General features: G+C 38.1%; 1 protein-coding gene across 6 annotated transcripts in view; it reads left to right on the forward strand.

The window, feature by feature from the left end:
• Positions 1-22,625, forward strand: part of PPARG (peroxisome proliferator activated receptor gamma) — a 143,530-nt gene that overhangs the window by 64,552 nt on the left and 56,353 nt on the right. For 2 of the 6 annotated variants that reach the window (XM_078351668.1, XM_054245945.2), the window contains exon 3: positions 18,560-18,627. The exons of the other annotated variants lie outside the window; for them this stretch is intronic. The gene's annotated coding sequence lies outside the window, so the exon portion shown is untranslated. The remainder of the gene's footprint in view (positions 1-18,559; positions 18,628-22,625) is intronic. 6 annotated transcript variants of the gene reach the window in all.

A 22,625-nucleotide genomic window follows, 5' to 3' on the forward strand; every position in this document is an offset into this window, starting at 1 on the left:
CTCCTCAAGCAACCCCAAATAACCTCATGCTGGCTTTGAAACCATTTCCACTAGTAGAAATTGGCAGGATCGAAGGGAAGCTTCCACAAGCTCAAGCTGAATATGCCTTCTGCTTTTAGTGCCAGACCTAGTCCTGTGTGAATTCTACAATTTTAAGTTGTTGCACCAGAGCCTTGAAGGATGATGACACACTTGTCCTTTGGAGCTGATTGAGCAATGGAAATATGCCTTAGAGACATGATAAATGCTGCAATAGATAGTCCTTCAAAACGAGTCTCTCCTGAGATAGGAGTGAGTGATTGATTGCACACCACTTTTATCAAGTGATACTTAATCTGTGGTTACATAGCTCCAGGCAACCATAGACTCAGAAACATTTAGATAACTGACCAAAGTTTTTACCTTTTCAGAAGTTTAAAGGGATCTTTGTAGTACCAGGGAACATAAGGATGAATCCTGTCTTGGCCACATATTTGCTGTGTGAATTTGAGCACCTCATTTTACTTCTCTGGCCTTCTCTTTCCACACAGAATACACAGAATTAATGTGATCATTAAATGACACGATATTTGTAAAAGTAGATCTAAAGCCCTATCTGGAGTTAACTGCTTTAGTCTTGTGGCATTAATCACATGTGGACAGATAAGAAGGCTCTGATTTAAAAGCAAAACAAAACAAAACACCCTAAATTTGAAGCACTTTCTGGAATATGGGAAAATAAAAACTCTGGAACTCTTTATTGCACAAGAGTAAGTGGCAGTTATGTGAATGAAGTGAGGCATCTGCATGATCTCCTGTGTGTGTTTTGAGAAGGAGATGATCAAGCTTAGAGAAAGCATCTTCATGTCTAATTTTTTTAATGATGAAATTATCTTTCACTTTCATTAGTATTTATGAAGAAATTGAAGTTATTCTTTGAGCCTAAAGAAGAGTGACAATTACATGTTTTCTTCTCAGAGGCATTGAGAAACTGTCTTGGATTATAATGGTTTTTATACACCGAGGTAGAAGTCCAGAAAAAGATTTGCATTATTGACACAGCTCTGATTTATTTATTTATTTATTTATTTATTTATATTTTGAGACAGCGTCTCACTCTGTCACCCAGGCTGGAATGCATTGGCATGATGATCATAGCTCACCACAGCCTCAACCTCCCTGGGCTCAGGTGATCCTCCCACCTCAGTCTTGCTAGTAACTGGAACTACAGGCATACCCCACTATGCCCAGCTAATTTTTGTAATTTTTGTAGAGACCGGATTTCACCATGTTGCCCAGGCTGGACTTGAACTCAGGGGCTCGAGTAATTCTCCTGCCTCTACCTCCCAAAGTGTTGGGATTATAGGCATGAGCCACCACAGCCCACCCCTGAATTCCATACTTTCACATGTAATTGGAATTTAAGATCTTTTTCTTGAATATTACTGTCTGTATTAATTTTTTCTGAGTTTGGCTCTAGCTTTATCATTTATTTAATTAACCTCTTCATCACCAGGACTTTGCAGATTTTATAGATTTCTAGACCCTGAAAATCACTGTTTTTCTGAAAACTGTCATTTGTCTCATACTTTCCTCCAAAATTATGAATTATAGGAAACACCTGAAAGAAATGTCATTTACATGAGCTGTTTACAAGACAATACAGGTTTCATTTTTAATTTTAGTTTCCTCTACTATCTCTAAGGAGTACTACTTGTCTTGAAAGCTCCCTGACAGCAACTATTCCTTTAATCTGCCAATTGCAGTATAAAACGTGAGACATTAAATGAAGACAATTTTTATACCTCTCATAGAGGTTGTCATATAGTACTATTTTTGTCAGCATTCTCACTTACAACTTTGCTAGGATAACCATGGGGAAATTCTAAAATCTGCATAGCTCTTGTGTTAGCCACATACTCCTTGAGTCAGAGGAAATCCGAGCAAAGTAAATTTGTTCATTGTCTTAGATCAACAAAAGTGGTACAGAGCTTCTGTGCTGCTAACTCCCTTTGGACATTTAGAGGTTGTCCAGTAAATGCCTCATATCCATCTATTAGTGCTGAATATTTGTGAGAATATAAGTGATAACGAATTAGACTCATTTGAATGGAATTAAGTTTCTATAAATTTCTACCAGATTGTCTTTTGTTTGTTTGTTTGTTTTTTTGGTAAATGCAGTTTTGCACCTGTAACTAATTTAGAGACGCAGAAATTGCACATGTATCTGATAGCAACTGCCCTCCAACTCTTACAACTTCGGAATTAAGATCACATGGCTATTTGAGTACACAGTGTTTTAAACTGTGTAATTTTTATTTGAGCAAGGGATTGCCAATACAAGATCAAGGTTCCCACAAGTGGTAAATGGCACTTGTGGTTAACACTGTAAAGCATATTTAAAACAGGCAACTGTCAATAGCCTACAAGGGAGTTATTCCGCATCACCTCATGCCAGGTTTTTGTATAGCTTGTTAGCTGACTTTCTAAATGAGAAATTTTGCCATCCATTGCAAACTGCCAGTGGTCCTAAAATGATATCTTTATTATCAACCAATAGTATTTATTGAATGCCTGTTTTCAAGGCACCATAGTGAATGCTGTGAAATCTAGACACTTTTTTTCTGGCTTTCAAAGCTCTTTATAATCTGGTGTACTTTTTATATTTTACCTTATTTCTCACCACATTCCAGACATTGGCCTTCCCTGCTCTGTTCACACGTCTCTTTGTCTCAAGAATAAGCCATATTGACCCTTGCTCCAAGCCTATTATGTCCTGGAATGCCTTTCCTAATTCTTCCACCTTTTCAAATCCTCCCTGTCCTTCAAGGTCAGCTTCAAGGAACCTCTACTCCATGAAGCATTGTCTGAATACATTGCTGTTCGTTGCTCCCTCTCTCTTCTAAACTGAAAATATGTTCAGAATATCTTTCTTCTGCCTCATCCACTGCCTTCAGCCTGGTCCAGGCCATGATCTGTGCCTGGATACCAGTCTCTTGATGGGTTTTTCAAGTTCTATCCTAACCTCCCAAGAGACGAGTCTCAACCAGTGACCCAGAGGGATGCTGCTAAAATGTGAGTCAGATCTGTCACTCCACCCATCCCTACCCCAACTGACCCCTCTGGTTCTCTCTCTCTCTCCTCTCTCTCTTCCACCTACTGTGCTCTGAGCACACCAGCCTCCTTGCTGTTCCTCCCCAATTCCAGATGCTCTCCAGCCTTCGTGTACCTGCCCTAGCTCTTGTCCTGTCCAGCACCCTCTTCCTCTGGCATCCTCTGGGGTACCTCTGTCAACTCCCTATAATAAACTTGGCTCAAATCTTACCTTCGAGAGAGGATGACCTTGGCCTTCCCCATACTAGGATAGGAGAATTACCTATCCTCCCCACGCCCTTCCTCTTCTACTCTACAATTTCCTATTTAAAAAGTATTTATCATCTTCTAACATGCCAGGTAATTTATTGATGGATTGTATTTATTGCTTATTGTCTGCCTCATCTCCCTGGCATGTTAACCCACCCCATGAAGGCAGAAATCTTTGTCTAGTTTGCACACTCACTGATATATTCCAAATACCTGAATAGTAGTGCTCATTAATACTTGCTAAGTGAAAGAGTAGAATCCTCTAACACTTATGGCTTCTATCACACAATTTAGCCCAGAGTTAGAACTGTCTGGTACTGTTTCTTGTTTTACATATTCCCTAAGCCAAATTATATAGTCACTGAAGAAAAGATCCATGTTTATTTTGTATTCCACAAATGCCAAACACATAATAAGTATAATAAGTTCTTGTTGACTTATTAATATTAAGCTGATCTCCTCCTAAGGTCAGATACTGGAATTATTTAGCAAATAAAAACAGAATTTTAGTGTATGTTACATATTATTATAAAAGCAATGCTAATATAAACAAACCAAGTACTGGGTATGCTATAAACCAAGCACAAATATGTTTTGAATTATCTGTTAGAGTTATTTGTACCATGTCCCTCTATTAGTTTGAATAGCATTCATTAAATGTCATTTGAATATTAATTTTAACATCATTTGTTTGTGAGTTACCCAGATCCCTGGCTTCTTCTGCAAATCTGCCTACCTTCTGATACTTCTTTTATTCATTCATTTGAACTTCCAAAACACTTATTGCTAGCAATGTTTAAAAAAGAGTAGCTTATTTAATTAGCTGATATCTAACATATAAAGCACTTAATGTATTAATTGCCTGATGTGTAATAGGTGCCAGACATGTCAGTCCTGTCTTCTTCTCATCTTTAAAATGGAAGTTAATACAGATTTTCATTATCCATGCGATCTAAAGTTTTCTATTACTGTGGTTAATGAGGTTAATTAAGTTGGACTTATTGTTTACTCTCAAACTTTTTTCCTTAGCATTTTTCAGAATACTCAGGTATTATCTGATAAATCCATATTATTAATCATAGTTCCAGAAGAAAGAAACCAAGATTCAATTACTTGTTTCAGCAAAGAGCCAGTGGTAAAACTAAGTAACAAAACAGGGGTTTTAATATTTTCCACACGTTCCAGACGATGTGAACATTATGTCTCCTCTTATGTCTTTTAAGTCATATATTTAGGAAAAAGTAAAATATTCTCATTATTCTTACTATTTTGCTTGCATTAGCAATTAAGTATGCTTGATGTAAGATGGCTAGATATTATCTTACTACTGTCAACACTTTACCTAAAGCCCTGCCTTTAGTTCTGTAAATAAGATTGTAGACCTATTAGATAGATTGGGCAAGTTTGCTTGGTGAATTAAAATATGATGCCAATAAGAACCAAATTGAGTTTGATACGGGATGGCCAGATTCACATAGAAATCCTCCCATTTATGAAGAGACCTCCTTGCTGTTGATACAACCACATTTCTGGCCAGAGTTACCCAAGATATGTAAACAGCTCAGGAGAAACCAATTCAATTTTTAGTTACATGCCATATACAAAATCTAATCACCTTTGCTACTATATACAGTTAGTATATTTCTTAAGCAGTATCATGTAATATGAAGGGCACGTTGATGACAGGGACATGTATCTTTTTCTTGGGATTTCAATACGAATGACCATCCAAATCTTAATCCCAATGGCTATGTATAATTCCAAACTCATCTCTACCAGAAAGCTATCTCTGATTATTTTAGGACATGTTAATGTCTTTCTTTTTCACATTTCTAAAGTTCTTACTATCTCTATCACAAGTGTTGTCTCTGTACTTCCTTCTACTACTAAGTATCTGTCACCTTTCTAAGCCTCTCAAGAACTACAATATTATGTGTTTTTGTAGACCTGAAAAATACCTTGCCTGTAGTATTAGGTGTTTAATTACCTTGATTTGAGGTTTCAGATTACTGGTTGAACATTCACTGAGCTGAAGATATAGAGAAAGAAAAATGCCAAAGAAAACTAAAATCAGGAAGTTTGGGAAAGAGAAACACTCTAGTAAAATATAATGGTGACTTTTAAGAAGCAAGGTTTATAAAATAGATTGTTGATACAAAGAAAATATAATTTTAAAAAATTGGTAATTTGAATGGATTTAACCCAATAACTTTATTTAATTTAAATGGAATGCCTCAAAAGACAACTCAGCTGATCCAAACATAGTAACTTCCCAAATACAAGACTCTTGATGTAGGCATTTGAATTTGGAAAAAAAAATTGATTAAAAATACAATGTCCTTGTAAAGCAGAATAGACCTTATATACAAGCCAAATAGTTGTAAAGCAAAAATAAAACTGTTACTACTTACTGACTCTTTTATTTTATTTGATTTTTGGGGGACAGAGTCTCACTCTGTCACCCAGGCTGGAGTGCAATGGCGCCATCTCAGCTCACTGCAACCTCTGCCTCCTGGGTTCAGGCAATCCTCCCGCCTCAGCCTCCCGAGTAGCTGGGATTACAGGCGCCTACCACCATGCCTGACTAGTTTTTGTATGTTTAGTAGAGACAGGGTTTCACCATGTTGGCAAGGCTGATCTCAAGTGATTCACTTGAGATCAATGTTCATTGTTCTATAGGTCAGCTTTTCAAAGTGCTGGGATATTACAGGTGTGAGCCACTGTGCCCAGCCTACTTTACTCTTTTAGATAAAATGTACACCGTTTGAATTTTTACTTCCACCATTTACACTGATTTGAAGTCCTTGGTTGAATATGTATTTAACCTTCATTGTGCAAGGAAACAGGTTACAAAAATAGATAGTTTATTAAAATACTTTAATTGGTTTTTTTTAAAAGAATGATTTTAATAGTTGTTTCTCTCTTTCTTTGTTGTTCTTTTTGTTACTTTTTATAGAGACAAGGTCTGGCTATGTTGTCCAGAATGGTTTCAAACTCTTGGCCTCAAGTGATCCTCCCATCTTGGCTTCCCAAAGTGCTGAGATTACAGAGATGAGCCATCATGGCTGGTCTTAATACTGTTTTATAACTTAGGAATGGAATAATTTTTAAATGAATATCCTAAAATTCTATGTCGATCCTTTTAACACAACTGGAAGAGTTTTTGTTGGCTTATTTGGTTTGTCTGCATGCTTCCTTCTGTCATTTCCCACTCCTAGGACCCATATGGAACATTGTCTCTTAATTAACCCTTTTATTGAAGTATAATATACGTAGAGAAAAATGCACAAATCATTTTCACAGGTGAACATACTTGTGAAATTAGCACCCGGACAGAAAAACAGAACAATACCAGCATCCCAGAAACCCTCTGACTACTCTAATTTCTAACTTGTTGATAAGTTTTGCCCGGTTTTAAATTTTATATAAATAGAATTATACATTGTTTGCTCTTTTGTGTCTGGATTCTTTTGCTTAGCATTTATTTGTGAGATTAATCACACTATTGAATGTAATTGTACTTCATTCACATTATTGTATAGTGTTTCATTGAATAAATGTATCACAATGTATTTATCCTAGTGTTGATGGGCATTCAGATGGTTTTCAGTATTGCAGATAGTACTGCTATGAACATTGTTCTATAGGTCTTTTAGTGAACAAGCATATGCATTTCTGATAGCTATATGCTTCAGCCAATAATAGAGTATGTTGAGCTTCGGGAGATGTTGCCAACAGTTCAGAACAGGGCTCTAGAAATCTATACTTTTACCAGAAGTGCGTGAGTGTTCTAGCTTTTCCATACCATCAGTGGTACTTGGCATTCTTTGTCTTTTTCACATTGGCCATTCTGGTGGGTGTGTTGGTATCATATTCTAATTTTTTTTTTTTTTTAGAGGGGGAGGAAGGCAGGAAGGGAGGGAAGAAGGATGGTAGGGAGGAAGGAAGGGATGAAGGAAGGAAGGAAGGGAGGAAGCGGGGAGGGAGAGAAGAAGGACGGTAGGGAGGAAGGAAGGGATGAAGGAAGGAAGGAAGGGAGGAAGCGGGGAGGGAGGGAAGAAGGACGGTAGGGAGGAAGGAAGGGATGAAGGAAGGAAGGAAGGAAGCGGGGAGGGAGGGAGGGAGGGAAGGGAAGGAAGGAAATCAAGCAATGAGAGAGACATTGCCGACCTGGATCTAGAGGTTTACAAGTTGATTTCTTTTTTTTTGAGAGAAGGAGAGGAAAAAAAAAATAAGTAAAGGAGAGGAAGAAAGAGGAAGAGAAAGAGGGAGAGTAAATGGAAATATTGCTTTATTTTGAAAAAAATTGAGTATTAATAATGGCCAATCAATGTTTCATTTAAACTTATGGGTAAGTGTGATGTGGTATTGACAAGAATGTATATTTTGTGTATTTGAAGTGGAAAGCTCTATGAATATTTATTAAGTTTACTTGTTCCGGATCTGAGTTCGAGTCCTTGATATCCTTATTAATTTTCTGTCTCGTTGAATCTAAGTCTCGTATCTGGGTGTTAGGATCGTTAGCTCTTGTTGTTGCATTGATCCTTTTACCACTATATCTTTGTTGCTTTAAAATCTATTTTCTCCGTTACGAGAATTGCAACTCCTGCTTTTTATTTATTTATTATTTATTTTTGCTCTCCATTTGGTTGGTAAATCTTTCTCCATCCCTTTGTTTTGAGTCTTTGTGTATCCTTGCATGTGAAACAGGACTGGATGTAACATGCCATTGGGTTTTGGCTGTGTCTTTTGATTGGGGGATTTAGTCGATTTAAATTTAGGGTTACTGCCATTTGATGTTGACTGGCTGTTTTATCCATTCGTTGGTGTAAATTCTTCTTTATGTTGGTGCTCTTTACTTTTTGGTGTATTTTTAGAAAGGCTAATACTGGTTGTTTCTTTCTGTGTGTAATGCTTCTTTCAGAAGCTCTTGTAAAGCAGGCCTGGTGGTAATAAAATCTCTGAGTTCTTGCTTGTTCATAAAAGATTTTATTTTTCCTTCAGTTGTGAAGCTTAGTTTGGCTGGATATGAAATTCTGGGCTGAAGGTTCTGTTCTTTGAGAATGTTGAATATTGGCCCCCACTCTCTTCTGGCTTGTAGAGTTTCTGCTGAGAGATCTGCTGTAAGTCTGATAAGCTTGCCTTTGTGGGTAACATGACCTTTCTCTCTGGCTGCCCTTAGTATTTTCTCCTTCGTTTCAACCCTGGTGAATCTAACGATTATGTGCCTTGGGGTTGCTCTTCTTGAGGAATATCTTTGTGGTGTTCTCTGTATTACCTGGGGTTGAATTTTGACCTGCTTTGCTAGTTTAGGAAAATTTTCCTGAATAATATCCTGAAGGGTATTTTCCAGCTTGGATTCATTCTCTCCGTCGCATTCAGGTACACCTATCAAACGTAAATTTGGTCTTTTCACATAGTCCCACATTTCTTGGAGACTTTGCTCATTCCTTTTTATCCTTTTTTCTCTAATCTTTTCTTCACGTTTTATTTCATTAAGTTGGACTTTGACCTCTGATATCCCTTATTCTGCTTGAACAATTCGAGTGTTTAAACCTGTGCATACTTCTCAGAGTTCCTGTATTGTATTCTTTAGTTCCATTAATTCACTCATACTCCTCTCTAAGTTGTCTATTCTCAATAGGATTTCATCAAACCTTTTTTCAAAGTTCCTAGTTTCTTTACGTTGGGCTACAACATGGTCTTTTAACTCACCAAAGTTTCTTATTATCCATTCCTTGAAGAGTGATTCTGTCATCAGGATGCGCTCGTTCTCCATCAAGCCTTGTTCCATTGTTGATGTGGAACTGTGATCATCTTTAGAGGGAGAGGCGTTCTGATTTTGAGTATTCTCAGCTTTTTTAGGCTGGTTTCTTCCCGTCATTGTAAATTTATCCTCCTGTCTCTTTGAAATTACCAACTTTCAGATTAGGTCTCTTGAGTGGACGTCCAGGTTGTTAGTTCCCAGGGCCAGAGCAGCGGCTTAAAACTGATGGTGCTTTTCTGCCCAGGATTCTCCTGTCGGGCTTCCTTCTTGTGTCGGTAGTAGGCGACTCTGCCTTCCCGGGGCTCCAAACCTCGGTCAGAAGGGAAACCGGTCCTGTTTACTCTGCGCGGAGCGCTCCCGCGCCCAGGTGCCGTCACAGCCGCTGCCGGGCTCAGGTGTCCTGCTGGGGACCCGGGCCTGTCCTCCGAACCTGTTTACGTTGCTCCGAGAGCTGCCGCGCCAAGGTGCCGGGGGAACCGCTGCACCGGCCACGAGAGTCGCGCTGGCCACCCGTGTGTTTCCTCCACTGGGGGATCTCCTGCTCCGTGAGCGACCAGAATTTGTCTGAAAGTGTGGCGTCCTCTAGTTCTCCGCGCCTTCCCTGAGAGCTGCAATCCCGGGATGTTAGCGATCGGCCATCTTGGATCCGGCCTCCATATTCTAATTTTAATCTCCTCTTTTCTGATGTCTAAAAAATTGAGTACTTGAAAAAGTATTTTTTGTCATTTGGCTATCCTTTCTTGTGAAGTACCTGTTCAAGTCTATCACCCATTTTTATATTGAGTATTTTAGGTAAACATTCTAAAGCATACCTTGTCAGATACATGTATCGTAAATATCTTTTCTTACTCTGTGTGCTTTTTCACTTACTTAATAAACAGACATTTCCAATTTAATACAGTCTGTTATACTAGATTTTTCTTTTTAAAAAAATGTAAGTGCTTTTTGTATCCTTTTTGAAGAAAGCTTTGCATACTCCAAGGTTGATAACCTGGGTTAGTTTTTATTTTAAAAGTTTTCTGGTTTTATATTTTACATTTAGATCTGAATTCACACAGAATTGATATTTGCTTATGTTGTAAGGTAAGGGTTTATCTCTTTCCCTGTGGTAATCCAGTTGACCTACTTCATTTATTGAAAAGATTTTCCCTGCTACCCAGCAGTGACATTTTTGTCGTAAACCAAGTGACCATATAGGTCTGGAATTTAATCTGGACTTACTCTTCTATTGTATTGGTCTATGTTTCTATTTTTGCACCAATTAAGTATCTTAAGTACTGTAACTTTATAAATAGTTCGATATCTGGTAGTATAAATCCTCCAGTGTTTCTCTTCTCCTTTAAGATTGCCTTGCCATTTGGCCTTTTGAATTTCCATATAAATTTTAGACTCAGCATATCATCAATTACCACACAGAAGTGCTGGGATTTTTATTGGAATTGTTCTGTATCTATAAATAAATTGGGAGATAATTGAAAGCTTTACAAAATTGAGTCCATGAACATGGACTATCTTTTCACTTACTTTAAAAAATTTTTTTCAATAGTCTTTTTGGGTTTTCATTGTAGAGATCTTACACATATTTTGTTAGATTTTTGTTCCTTAGGTATTTGATTGTTTTGATGCTGTTGCAAAAAAAATTTTTAAATTTCATTTTCTACTTCTTGTTGTCTTATAGAAATATAATTGGTTTTCTAATATTGGCCTTGTACCCAGCAACTTTCCTAAATTATTTTACTAACTATAATGGTTTTTTTGTGGATTTTTAGAAACACAGTCTGCCTGGCACAGTGGCTCATGCCTATAATCCCAGAACTTTGGGAGGCCAAGGTGGGTGAATCACTTGAGTTCAGGAGTTAAAGACCAGCCTGGCCAACATTGTGAAACCCTGTCTCTACTAAAAATACAAAAAATTAGCCAGACATGTGGCATGCATCTGTAATCCTAGCTACTTGGGAGGCTGAGGCAGGAGAATTGCTCAAACCTGACAGGCGGATGCTGTAGTGAGCTAAGATAATGTCACTCCACTCCAGCCTGGGCAACAGAGCAAGACTCAGTCTCAGAAAGAAAAGAAGAGGAAACAAAAACGAACAACAAAAACAAAACGCATAGTCATGTCATCTGTAAGTAATGTTAGTTTTAGTTTTATTTTTTTCTTTTCCAATTCTTCTTTTTCCTTTGTTGCACTGGATGGATCTTCAGTATAGTGGTAAGTGGAAGTAATGACAGTATCATTACCTTGTTGGTGATCTCAGGAGGAAAGCTTTAAATATTTCCCCATCAAATATGATGGCTGCTCTAGGATGTTTGTTTATTTGTTTGGTTTTTATAGATATTCTTTAGCAGACTAATAAAGTTCCCTCTCCTTCCTAGCTAAGAGGCTTTTTCTTTTTAAAAAAATTATGAGTGAATGTTGAATTATATCAAATGCTTTCATGTAGTTTGTTGTGGTCGCGGTTGTTTTTGAGACAGGGTCTCACTTAGTCACTAAGCTGGGTCATGGCTCACTGCAGCCTCAACCTCCTGGGCTCAAGTGATCCTCCCACCTCAGCCTCCTTGAGTAGCTGGGACCTTAGCTCATCACCATACCCAGCTAATTTTTTTAAAAAATTGTAGAGACAGGATCTCACTACGTTGTCTAAGCTGGTCTTGAACTCTTAGGCTCAAGTGATCCTCCCACCTTGGTCTCTCAGAGTGCTGAGATTATAGGAATAAGCCACTGTACCCAGCCTAGAATATTTTTATAGTGCTCAGGAGAAAGATTGAAAGTATGAAAAGTGTCTACTCTGTATACTCTAATATTGCATTGTAATACTAAGATACTATATAGTATAACTAGTGAAAATCTCCAAATCGGCTGGTAACCACTAGTGATCTGGCTGTATCTGTTTTGACAGTTTTGTTTTCAGTGTCTGTTGAGCTTAAGACCCTTGTCTTCTCATTAAGAGTGCTTGGCACAGTATATTTAAAACATAATTTCAAAAGAGCATAGATTATTACATGGTTTTGCCAGAGTAAACAACTCTGAGTAAGAAAGTGGCTTTCCCCCTGTGGTAATTTCAAGCTACTAGAAGACCTTCAGTAGTAAAGTATGATTTAAAATCCTGACTCTGTCTGTCTTTTCCCAGTTGCAGGAAGTCCTTTGTAATATTTGAGGGTGGGCACGGCAGGGAAATGTGCTCTGGTAGATCTCCAGTGGCGCCCTCCTTACTGAGTTGTTACACACTGTTCTGGATCATTCCTTGCATTTTTCCTTTTCCTCTCCTCTCCCCCATTTTCATTCCCCCATCACTGTGAAGCCAAAACCAAAATGCGGAGGGGGAGCTAGCCAGGGAAAACATTCCAGCTTCTTTTTTCTGACCTAAACACCATTCTTCTTTTTTGTGTTTTAATTAATAACTTTATTTTTTAGGGTAGTTTTACGTTCAGAGCAAAATTGGTCGGAAAGTACAAAGAGTTGCCATATACTTCCTGTTCCCCATCACACACAGTCTTCCCCAGTATCAACATCCTGCACCCAAGTGGTACACTTGTTACAATCAATAAACCCCATTGACACATCATTATCACCCGAAGTCCATAGTTTATGTTAGGATTCACACTTGGTGCTGTACATTCTCTGGGTTTGGACAAATGTGTAAGTACACATATCCACCATTGTAGAGTCGTCACACAGACCATGTTCTCTGCCCTAAAAATCTTTTGAGGTCCAACAGTTCATCTCTTTCTCCCCCTAACTCCTGACTACCACTTATCTTTTTCCTGTCTTGATAGTTTTGCACTTCTCAGAATGTCATATAGTTGGAACCATACAATATGTGGCCTTTTCAGATTGACTTCTTTTACTTACCAATATGCACTTAAGGTTCCTCCATGTCTTTCCATGGCTTGATAGCTCATTTCTTTTCAGCACTGAATAATATTTCATTGTTTGGATGAGCCACAGTTTATCCATTCACTTACTGAAGCGTGTCTTGGTTATTTCCAAGTTTGGGCAATTATGAATAGAAATGCTATAAACACCTGTGTGTGGGTTTTGTGTGGACTTAAGTTTTCAGTTAATTTGTGAAAATACCAAGGAGTGTGATTACTGGATCATATGGTAAGAATATGTTTAGTTTTATAAGAAATGGTCACACTGTTTTCCATAGTGGCTGTGACATTCACCAGCAATGAATGAGAGTTTCTATTGCTCCACATCCGCAGTAGTATTTGGTGGTGTTAGCATTTTAGATTTTGGCCATTCTATTTGTAGTGGTATCTCATTGTTTTAATGACATATGATGTTTAAGATCTTTTCACATGTTCACATGCCATCTGTATATTTCTTGGATGAAGTATCTCCTCATCTCTTTTGCTCATTTTTTAAATTGGGTTGTTCACTTTCTTATTATTGAGTTTTAAGTGTTCTTTGTATAGTTCAGATAACAGTCCTTTATTACAGTGGTCCCCAGCCTTTTTGGTACCAGGGATCAATTTCATCGAAGATCATTTTTCCATGGACTCGGGTGGGCCAGGGATGGTTTTGGGATGAAACTGGTCCACCTCAGATCATCAGGTATTAGATTCTCATATGGAGGGTGCAACCTAGATCCCTTGCATACATGGTTCACAGTAGGGTTTGTGCTCCTATGAGAATCTGCTGCCACTGATCTGAAAGGAGGTAGAGCTCAGGCTTATCAGCAGCTTACCTTCTGTGGACCCTGATTCCTCCCACGCCATGGACCGGTACTGGTCTGGACCTGGAGGTTGGGAACCACTGCTTTATCAGATATGCCTTTTACAGATATATTCTTAGTCCTAATTAGATTATCATCTAATTAACATCTCCCTTTAGAAATGCATGAAGGTACTTTTAGCAGAGGAACAAAGCTTGAGCTAGTTTGACCATAATGAATTTTTGCTGAGGAAACAGAAGAAATGGTTCTATGAGTGAGGGCATAATCCTGTGATCTTTTCTGTGTCCTGATACCTCAGGACTAGCATAAGCAAACTTTCTAGACAAGATGTGGCTCATGCAGGAGAAAATGTGCTTTTTTAAAATGAACATGGGCCCAGCATAGTGGCACATGCCTGTAATCCCAAGACTTTGGGAGGCTGAGGAGGGAGGATTGCTTGAGCCGAGGAGTTTGAGACCAGCCTGGGCAACATAGTGAGACTTTGACTCTACAAAAAAAAAAAAATTGGATGAATGTCGTGGTGCATGCCCTGTGGTCTCAGCTACTTGGGAGGCTGAAGTAGGAGAATCACTTGGGTGCAGGGCATCAAGGCTTCAGTGAGCCATAATTGTGCCACTGCACTCCAGCCTGGGTGATAGAGCAAAATCCTGCCTCAAAAAATAATAATTTAAACAAAATGTAATAATAAAAAACATGGTCTTTCTAATACCCTTTGTTGATCTGAATTTGAAAATTTTCTGTGAGACCTTCTGGCTTATTATAAAGAAATTTGCATGTAAATATACATATTAGAATGTTTCGATCTCAAAGCTGTCAATGGGAAATCAACCCATAGAAACATCGAATTTGGTTTTTAATATAGACTAAGTAGACAACAAAATGAAAATACATTTGTTTGTATTGAAGAAGCAAATGATGCACCAAAGAATTCAATTCTAATCATTTTCTTTTCTTTTCTTTTTTTTTTTTTTTGAGATGTTGTCTTGCTCTGTCACCCAGGCTGGAGTGCACTGGCATGATCTTGGCTCACTGCAACCTCTGTCTCCCAGGTTCAAGCGATTCATTCTCCTGCCTCAGTCTCTCAAGTAGCTGGGACTACAGGTGTGCGCCACCACACCTGGCTAATTTTTGTATTTTCAATAGAGACAGGGTTTCATCATGTAGGCCAGGCTAGTCTCAAACTCCTGACCTCTGGTGATCCTCCTGCCTCAGCCTCCCAAAGTACTGAGATTACAAGCGTGAGCCACCACACCCGGCCTCTAACCGTTTTCTTAATTCACAGTGCCCAAAATAAAAGATTCTGTATTCACAGAAATCATGACAGAATGTAAACTCTAGCCCCAATACCTACTTACCATTGGGCAAGTCACTTAATCTTTTTATGTCTAATATTTTTAATCTGTTAGGTGGTAATAATAATTGTTTATTACAACACAGGACTATTTACAGTAAGTGCTTAACATTTGTTAGCTATTGTTACTAAATTGTATTTCTGCTGATGGGTTCAGAATCTTTTCCTACTTTACTAAACAAAACTCAGGATACTACGTGAAGGAAAAGAAGTGAGTTAGTAGGATTTATTTTTTAAATGCTTGAGTCAAAAGGAGAGCCATTTGTTGCTCAAGTATCAAAACTGTTTTCTGATTTTTCTTTCATTTAACTTGAAACTACATTAAAGTTTTCTCCAATTTTACAGATGATTGCATGATACTTCCTTTTAAGAGGATGGTAACACATGTAAGGAATGGACTTACTCCCTCTGTTAGGAGAAATCATGGAAAGATATTACAATTAAAAGATATTTAATTTTAGCTTAATTTTTACCTTTATCTAAATAACATTTATACATAGCTTTAAAAGCCAGATTGTGTACAGCTTTCAGTGAAGAAGAGATTCTCAGTCCCACAGCTAAATCTCACTCCTCATAGGCAATGATTTTAACTCTTTCACACATTTCTTCTGGCATTTACCTTCCTATCTCTAGAATAACATACTTACACTATTGGCCAGGCATGGTAGCTCATGCCTGTAATCCCAGCATTTTGGTTAGCCAACGTGGGCAGGTCATTTGAGCCCGGGAGTACGTGATCAGCCTGGGTAACATGGTGAAACATTGTATGTACAGAAAATTGGCCACCAGTGGTGGTACAGGCTTGTGGGCCCAGCTACTTGGGAGGCTGAAGTTGGAGGATTGCTTGAGCCCAGGAGTTTGGGTCTGCAGTGAGCTGTGATCACATATTATAGCACTCCAGCCTGAGCAACAGAGAGAGACCTTGTCTTAAAATAAAATAATAATAATAATAATAACATACTAATACTGTTATTTTTAAAATTGTATTCTTATCCATTGACTTCTTACTGTGTAAGATAATAATTTAGTCCTTTTACTACCATACTCCCTTTTCCAAAACACACACTTCTCCCTCCCTTCCATCTTCACAATGCAGTTACATGTAATTTGGAGTTAAATCAGTTGTCTGTGCTTACATTGTAATAACTGAAAGTGCTACTTAAGGTTGAGCCAAGCAGTGTGCTATGATTCTGTTTGCTGTCCTGCTTAGCTATGTACTTTGCCGGAGTTAATTTTTTTTTCACTTAGTCATTGCTCATTTTGTTGTCATTTCTCGCTGTGTACCCATCACTAATTCATCCTCAAACTCTCTGATAGAGTGATAAAAACTCCTCCCAAAGTGGTCAAACATATCAGGCATTCTGGTTTCTCAGATGATCCCACCTGGCCTTCTTCCTGTGTCTTCTATAGGCTGCTCTGCATCTGTAGCCTGGGACCTCCTTCCACCTCTCTCCCGTGTTCAGATCCTTTGTTTCCTGGTCCCATCTTTTGCCTTCCTTGGTTCTGGTGGAGAACTCTGGGAAAAAGTACATGGGAGGTAGTAACTTTTCTGGTCACCTTATCTTTCTGAAAATATCTTTACCTCAGGAATTTTAGACTCAAATGTCTTTACTGCCTTAGAATTTTAGACTCAGTTAAATCATTCATACTTGATGATTTAACTGAGTCTAAAATTCTAAGGCAGTAAAGACATTTAACTGAGTCTAAATCATCCATACTTGATGGATGATTTAACTGAGTCTAAAATTCTAAGTTGAAAATATTTTTTTTCTGAATGTTGGCAACATTGTTCTATTGATTTTCTAGCTTCCAGTGTTACTGTTGAGAAGTTCAGTGTCATTCTGATTCCTAATCCTTTCTATGGTACTTTTTCTTTCCTGTGAGGAGTTATTTAGGATCATCTCTATAGAAGGGGCATTAATGTTCACAGTGTTCCTTTCTGTGTGGTTTAAGAAACGCTTTTTCTCTCGGGTTTTGTTATTGTTTTTACCAACATAAATCCTTGGTCTTAGTCCTTCTAAAGTTAAAGACAAACCGAGGAACAATTTAGGAATACGTTTCAAGTACATGTGATAAAAGGCAAGTGTGCAGAGGAGGATAACTATATGTTTTTAAAATGGGAAAAAGAGATAGTTGTAAACTTCAACCTAGGTGAGATCATCATTTCTCAAACTATATTCCATCAAATATTAAACTCCGTAAATATTGCACACTCTGCTTTTTCTCTCCTTTTCCATATTCTCATGAACATTAGCCTATTAGTTTAAGAATTCTCGCAGTAAACCTATTTAACCTCACTTAATCTAGCATTGCCTAAATTTACTTTATCACCAGATTTTTTTTTTGTTTTTAATTTTTTTAAAGGAACATTATTAACATATGTATAACACAGTTAGGGAAATGCCAGATAAGACATAGACTTTCCTGGCTGCTAAAGAGCAATTAAGCATTGGAATGAGTAACCAAGAGAAGCTGTGGACTCTCCTTTTCCAGAGGCCTTTAAAACAGGACATCTGTTTTAGGCGTAGTCCTGTTTAAACAATAGAGCTTTACTGGCGTTTCTTCCTCTTCCTGTCCCCTAGTGGTAGTGTTGGAGGCTTTTAGCCCACCTTTTATATGACTGTAGTACTCTGGTGACTAATGTGTACACAGATTACCGTTATACTATTAATATTAATTATATTTATTGATAACATATTAAGTATCCAGCCCTATGTAGTGCTCTACATATATGATCTAATTTAATCCTCACAACTCTAGGAGGGAGGCAATATTAATATTCTACAGATGGAGATTAGGTATGAAGAGATCACAGAACTGCCAGCAATAGGGCTGGATTTGAACGTCATACATCTGACAGGGGACTGTGCCCATCTTTCTTCACTGTTAATGTTCAGAACAGCAACCTGCACAAAGCAAACCAACAAATAAAATCTGTTTATCTGTGCTAACGATGTAAAAACGAACCAAATAATGCTTACTTTATTAGACTATTCAAGCCTGTTTCCTAAACCTTTTTATTAGAGTTCATGACTTTTGTTAGAAACAAATCCTGTTACAGATTTAGTTCTTCTGCATTTTATTCTGTGATAATTTGCCATCCAGGAAATGGTTCCTTACATGAGCCTTTTTCTCTGATAAATTTAATGCCATTCATATACATGAACTAAAGAGTCCCAAAAAATAAATCTAGATCTATGAAAAGTGGTAAAGATTAAAAGTTCCATTTTCAGCATATTTACATATAGTAACAACTTGATAACGCAGCACTGAGAATGCCAGGCTCATAGGAGCCAAGCTGGGCTCCCGTCCAGTCAGCCTGTAGCTCACCAGGAAACCCTGAACAGGTCACTTTGCCTCATTTTCTTTATCTGTCAAATGAGAACTTAGATGATCTCAAAATGGCCTTTTCTGCTCTAGTGTTTCAGGATGATTCTTGTCCCTGGATGTCAGCTGTCATGATGGGAGAGGAATTAGTAAATTCCCAGGTCAGTTTACACTGCAGAGTGATCTTGATCTGCGTGAATCAGTAAGGAGGGGCTGGATGAACAAGTGGGAACCACAGTTCTGAGTACCATGATATTAACCTGAAACAAATGCAGAGGGATTGAAAAATCAGTGGTTAAGTGTTTTTTAAGGTCATTTCCAACAAAGCTAAAAAGGACCTATGAAAGGCGTTTTAGGTACATACTCTTGTTGCCTAGCTGAACACATTTATTTAATAAAGCTTTTATTTGAGAGTTACTCTTCATAGTACATCCCCTGCCCCCTGCCTACATGGCACATCATAGGTGTTCAGTGAAGGTTTGTTGGAACTGTTAAATAATTGTTGAATATAGAACTGGAAGATCAGGAAGAGATAATGCTTTTCTAACCAGTATTCAGTATAAAGTCATTAGTGTGGGCTGTGGAGCTTCAGACCATCTGGATTCAATGGCAGTTCTACTGCTTAGTAACTGTGTACTTTTAGGCAAGTCACTTACTTCCAGGTCCATGCCTCAGTTTTCCCATCTTCAAGGTAAATTATAAGTGCACCTACTTCCTTGGGCTGTTTGTGAGGATTAAATGGCACAATCCAGGCACAGTATTTGGTGCAGTACTTTGCACAGATTTAGTGTCCTGTTAATATTAGCTAAGTAAAGATGAAGGAGATGCAACATTTTACCAGCTATTCTAATTATATTTTTTCTTTTCTCTTCATAAGGGGCAACATAAAACCCCAAAGGTAAAGCATATAGTTCTGGTGTTCAGTTTTATAATTTAGCATCATTTCCAACCCACTTTCATACTCCCAAATAATGATGCCCATCAGATTAAAGAAGTTACTTTATTTTTGCACAAAATTGGTTATCTTTTTGTTGAAATACTTCATCCTTTGAGTATTCTGAAAAGTCTGCTTATTGACTAGAATAGTGTTTAAAACCAAGTTTGAAGGTCTAAGATAATGGCACACATCCATGTCCTTGCTCGCAAGGTCTGCGGAAAGACTTTTGCCTGCTTGAAACACTCTAAAGGTTGTGAAATTGATGGCTATATCTCTGATGCAACACAACTAACTCAGTGTCACCAGCTGGGGAGTTAAGACACGTTCTTGTTACTGAGAAGAGCTGTTGTTCATGCAAATATTTTGTTCATTTCTTCTTTCATGGGTAATTGCACGGAGTAACAAAAAACACCTCCTCAACTTACAGCTTGGCAGAAACAGTAGCTTATGTTTTCTAGAGACAAAATTAGAAGCAGGCTTTCTGGACCCATTTCTAAGTCAAAATAAAGTAAAATGTCTAGGGAACCACTGTGCCTCCCAGTAACTGTGGCCCATGGAATAATGTTTAGGTCAAGGTGTCCCAGAGAAAAAGGGAAGGGAGAAGGGCAGGGGGAAGGGGGAAAGTGTGTTTGGGCAATGTTTTCATAGAGATGAAGAAACAAGCTGTTTTTTTTTCTTACTTTGTCCTTTCTACTTAAAAAAAAAAAAAAAAGGAAAACCATCTAGGACCCTAACCTTCCTCTTGTAATCAGCAAAAGAGAAAAAACTGAATATACATTGTTGAGGGGGAAAGGTTATGGCCTCAATTGTATTTTATTGATAATATTGAAGATTAACATCTTTTGGAGGGAACTTAAATATTAGCAAAACTAAACTGTTGAGAAAGTATCATTGTTTTTTCATCTTTAGTAGCAATGTGAAAATTTACTCTTCTGCATAAAATATGATCATCAGTTGGCAAGAATTTGATAAAAAACAACTGTGCATAGAATATGCACATGGGAAAAAAGAACAATAAGATGCTGTCCTTTTGCTCCAGACGGGAAATCTAATGGTGAGATATTTATCTAAATAATTATATCCAAGTTGAAGGAGGAGGCACAAAGTGCTGTGGGAACACAGAGAATGGAGTGTTTTTAAGTTGGAGGATTCATAGATGGTTTCATGGAGAAAGTAGCTTTGGACTAGGTTTTGAAAGACAAGCAGGCTTGTGGCATGAAGAGGTGAGGGGTAAGAAGAAGATACAGTAGCCTCAGTAACCTGCATGACTAAAAGAGGCAGGGCATGTTTAACCTGGGCAGATAGTATGTTATGCCCAGCCACCAGATATGCCAAGAATGGGAGCGAGATCTGTGATAACCAATGGAAATAAGACTGAAAAAATAAGTTAGGGCTGAGACATGGAGGGCCTTGAATGCCAGGCTAAAAGCCCAGTGTTTCTCCTGCTTTTCCACCAGTATGCCCTTACTAGTAGAGGACAGCAAAACATATCGTTCCTGGGCGGAGAAAGGGTGGAGTATGGAGGATGTTTGGGGCAGTGAAACTATTCCATGTGATACGCTAATGAATGCATGATATTATTCCTTTGTCAAAACCCATAGAACTCGGCCAGGTGTGGTGGCTCACACCTGTAATGCTAGTACTTTGGGAGGCCAAGGCAGGTGGATCGCTTGAGGTCAGGAGTTCGAGACCACACTGGCCAACATAGTGAAACCCCTTCTCTACTAAAAATACAAAAATTAGCTGGGTGTGGTGGCACATGCCTGTAATCCCAGCTACTCAGGAGGCTGAGGCAGGATAATCATGTTAACCTGGGAGGGCAAGGTTGCAGTGAGCCAAGATTGCATCACTGCACTCCAGCCTGGGTAACAAAGCAAGACTCCACCAAAACAAACAAAAAACCAAAAAATCCCATAGGACTATATAACACAAAGAGTGAACCCTAATGTAAACTGTGGACTTTAGTTAGTAATAATGTGTCAATATTGGTTCATGAGTTGTAGCAAGTATACTACACTGTGCAAAGTGTTAGTAATTGGGGAAAACCATGTTTTGTAGCGAGGACAAGAGGCTGGGCAAGGACCATTATGAGAGCTCTGTACTTTCTGCTCAATTTTTATGTAAACCTGAAACTGCTCTAACAAAAATAAAGGCTACTGTGAAAAACAAAACAAAAGACAGCATCCTTTTAGCCATGAGATGTACTACAAGTACAAAGTTTTCTAGGAATTTCATATCATATCTTTAAAAATTACATGAACTTTTCATTCCATTCCTTAACACATAGATGGCTATTTTGACATTAAAATTTTCCCCCCAAATTTCCACAATATAATACATAACCCCTAGATATATGATTCTTGTATTAAGTAGCATGGCTTTGGCTGGGCACAGTGGCTCACGCCTATATTCCTAGCAGTTTGGGAGGCTGAGCCAGGAGGATCACTTGAGCCCAGGAGTTTGAGACCAGCCTGGGCAACTTAGTGAGATGTCGTTTCTTTAAAAGAGAGAGAGAGAGACGTGGAGAGAAAAGAGAGAAGCATGGCTTTGATTGATAGGGAGTCATTGAAGTTGTGTGTTAAAAATGAAACAAAACAAAATTAAACCAATAAAATCATGAGCAACAAATTTCTCTCACACTCCAGATATTTTTGCATCCTTATTTTCATTTCCCAGTGTTTATACAGAACATATTCACTATCTTTAACTCACTTCTTCAGCCTTTATTCTGTATGCAGAAAACTTTGCAATAGCATAGTGAGAAATAGGTAATAAACCCACCTTTGTGGATATTAACAATGTAGGCAAGGGAAATATAGTTTAATATGAAAATAAGTTATACTAAGAAAAGTAGATACAGAAATGAAAATTAAGCCTACCAATGAGACAGACAAAGAAAATGGAATGACCTGGGTTAGATAGGTTTGGATGAACTTTGAAACAGAAGACACAGTTGGATGGGTGCCCCATCTTTAGGAGCAGACTTTTTTCTGGATGTCACTGAGACCTAGAATGACCTTTAACTATCACCAGTACACATTACCCTTTTTGGTGTGCAGTATTGACACTGAAACACAGATAACTTAAGGTTGTTTGGATACTTATTTATGTAGCTAGACATGTGAACCCATACGGTGCCTAATTAGGCCTCTTGAACCACAGACGCACATTCACAGAACTACCCTTGTTTATATTTTCAAGGCATCTTATCTTGTGAAGATC

The sequence above is a fragment of the Callithrix jacchus genome, chromosome 15 (assembly GCF_049354715.1).
Source record: "Callithrix jacchus isolate 240 chromosome 15, calJac240_pri, whole genome shotgun sequence".
Taxonomy (NCBI): Eukaryota; Metazoa; Chordata; class Mammalia; order Primates; family Cebidae; genus Callithrix; species Callithrix jacchus.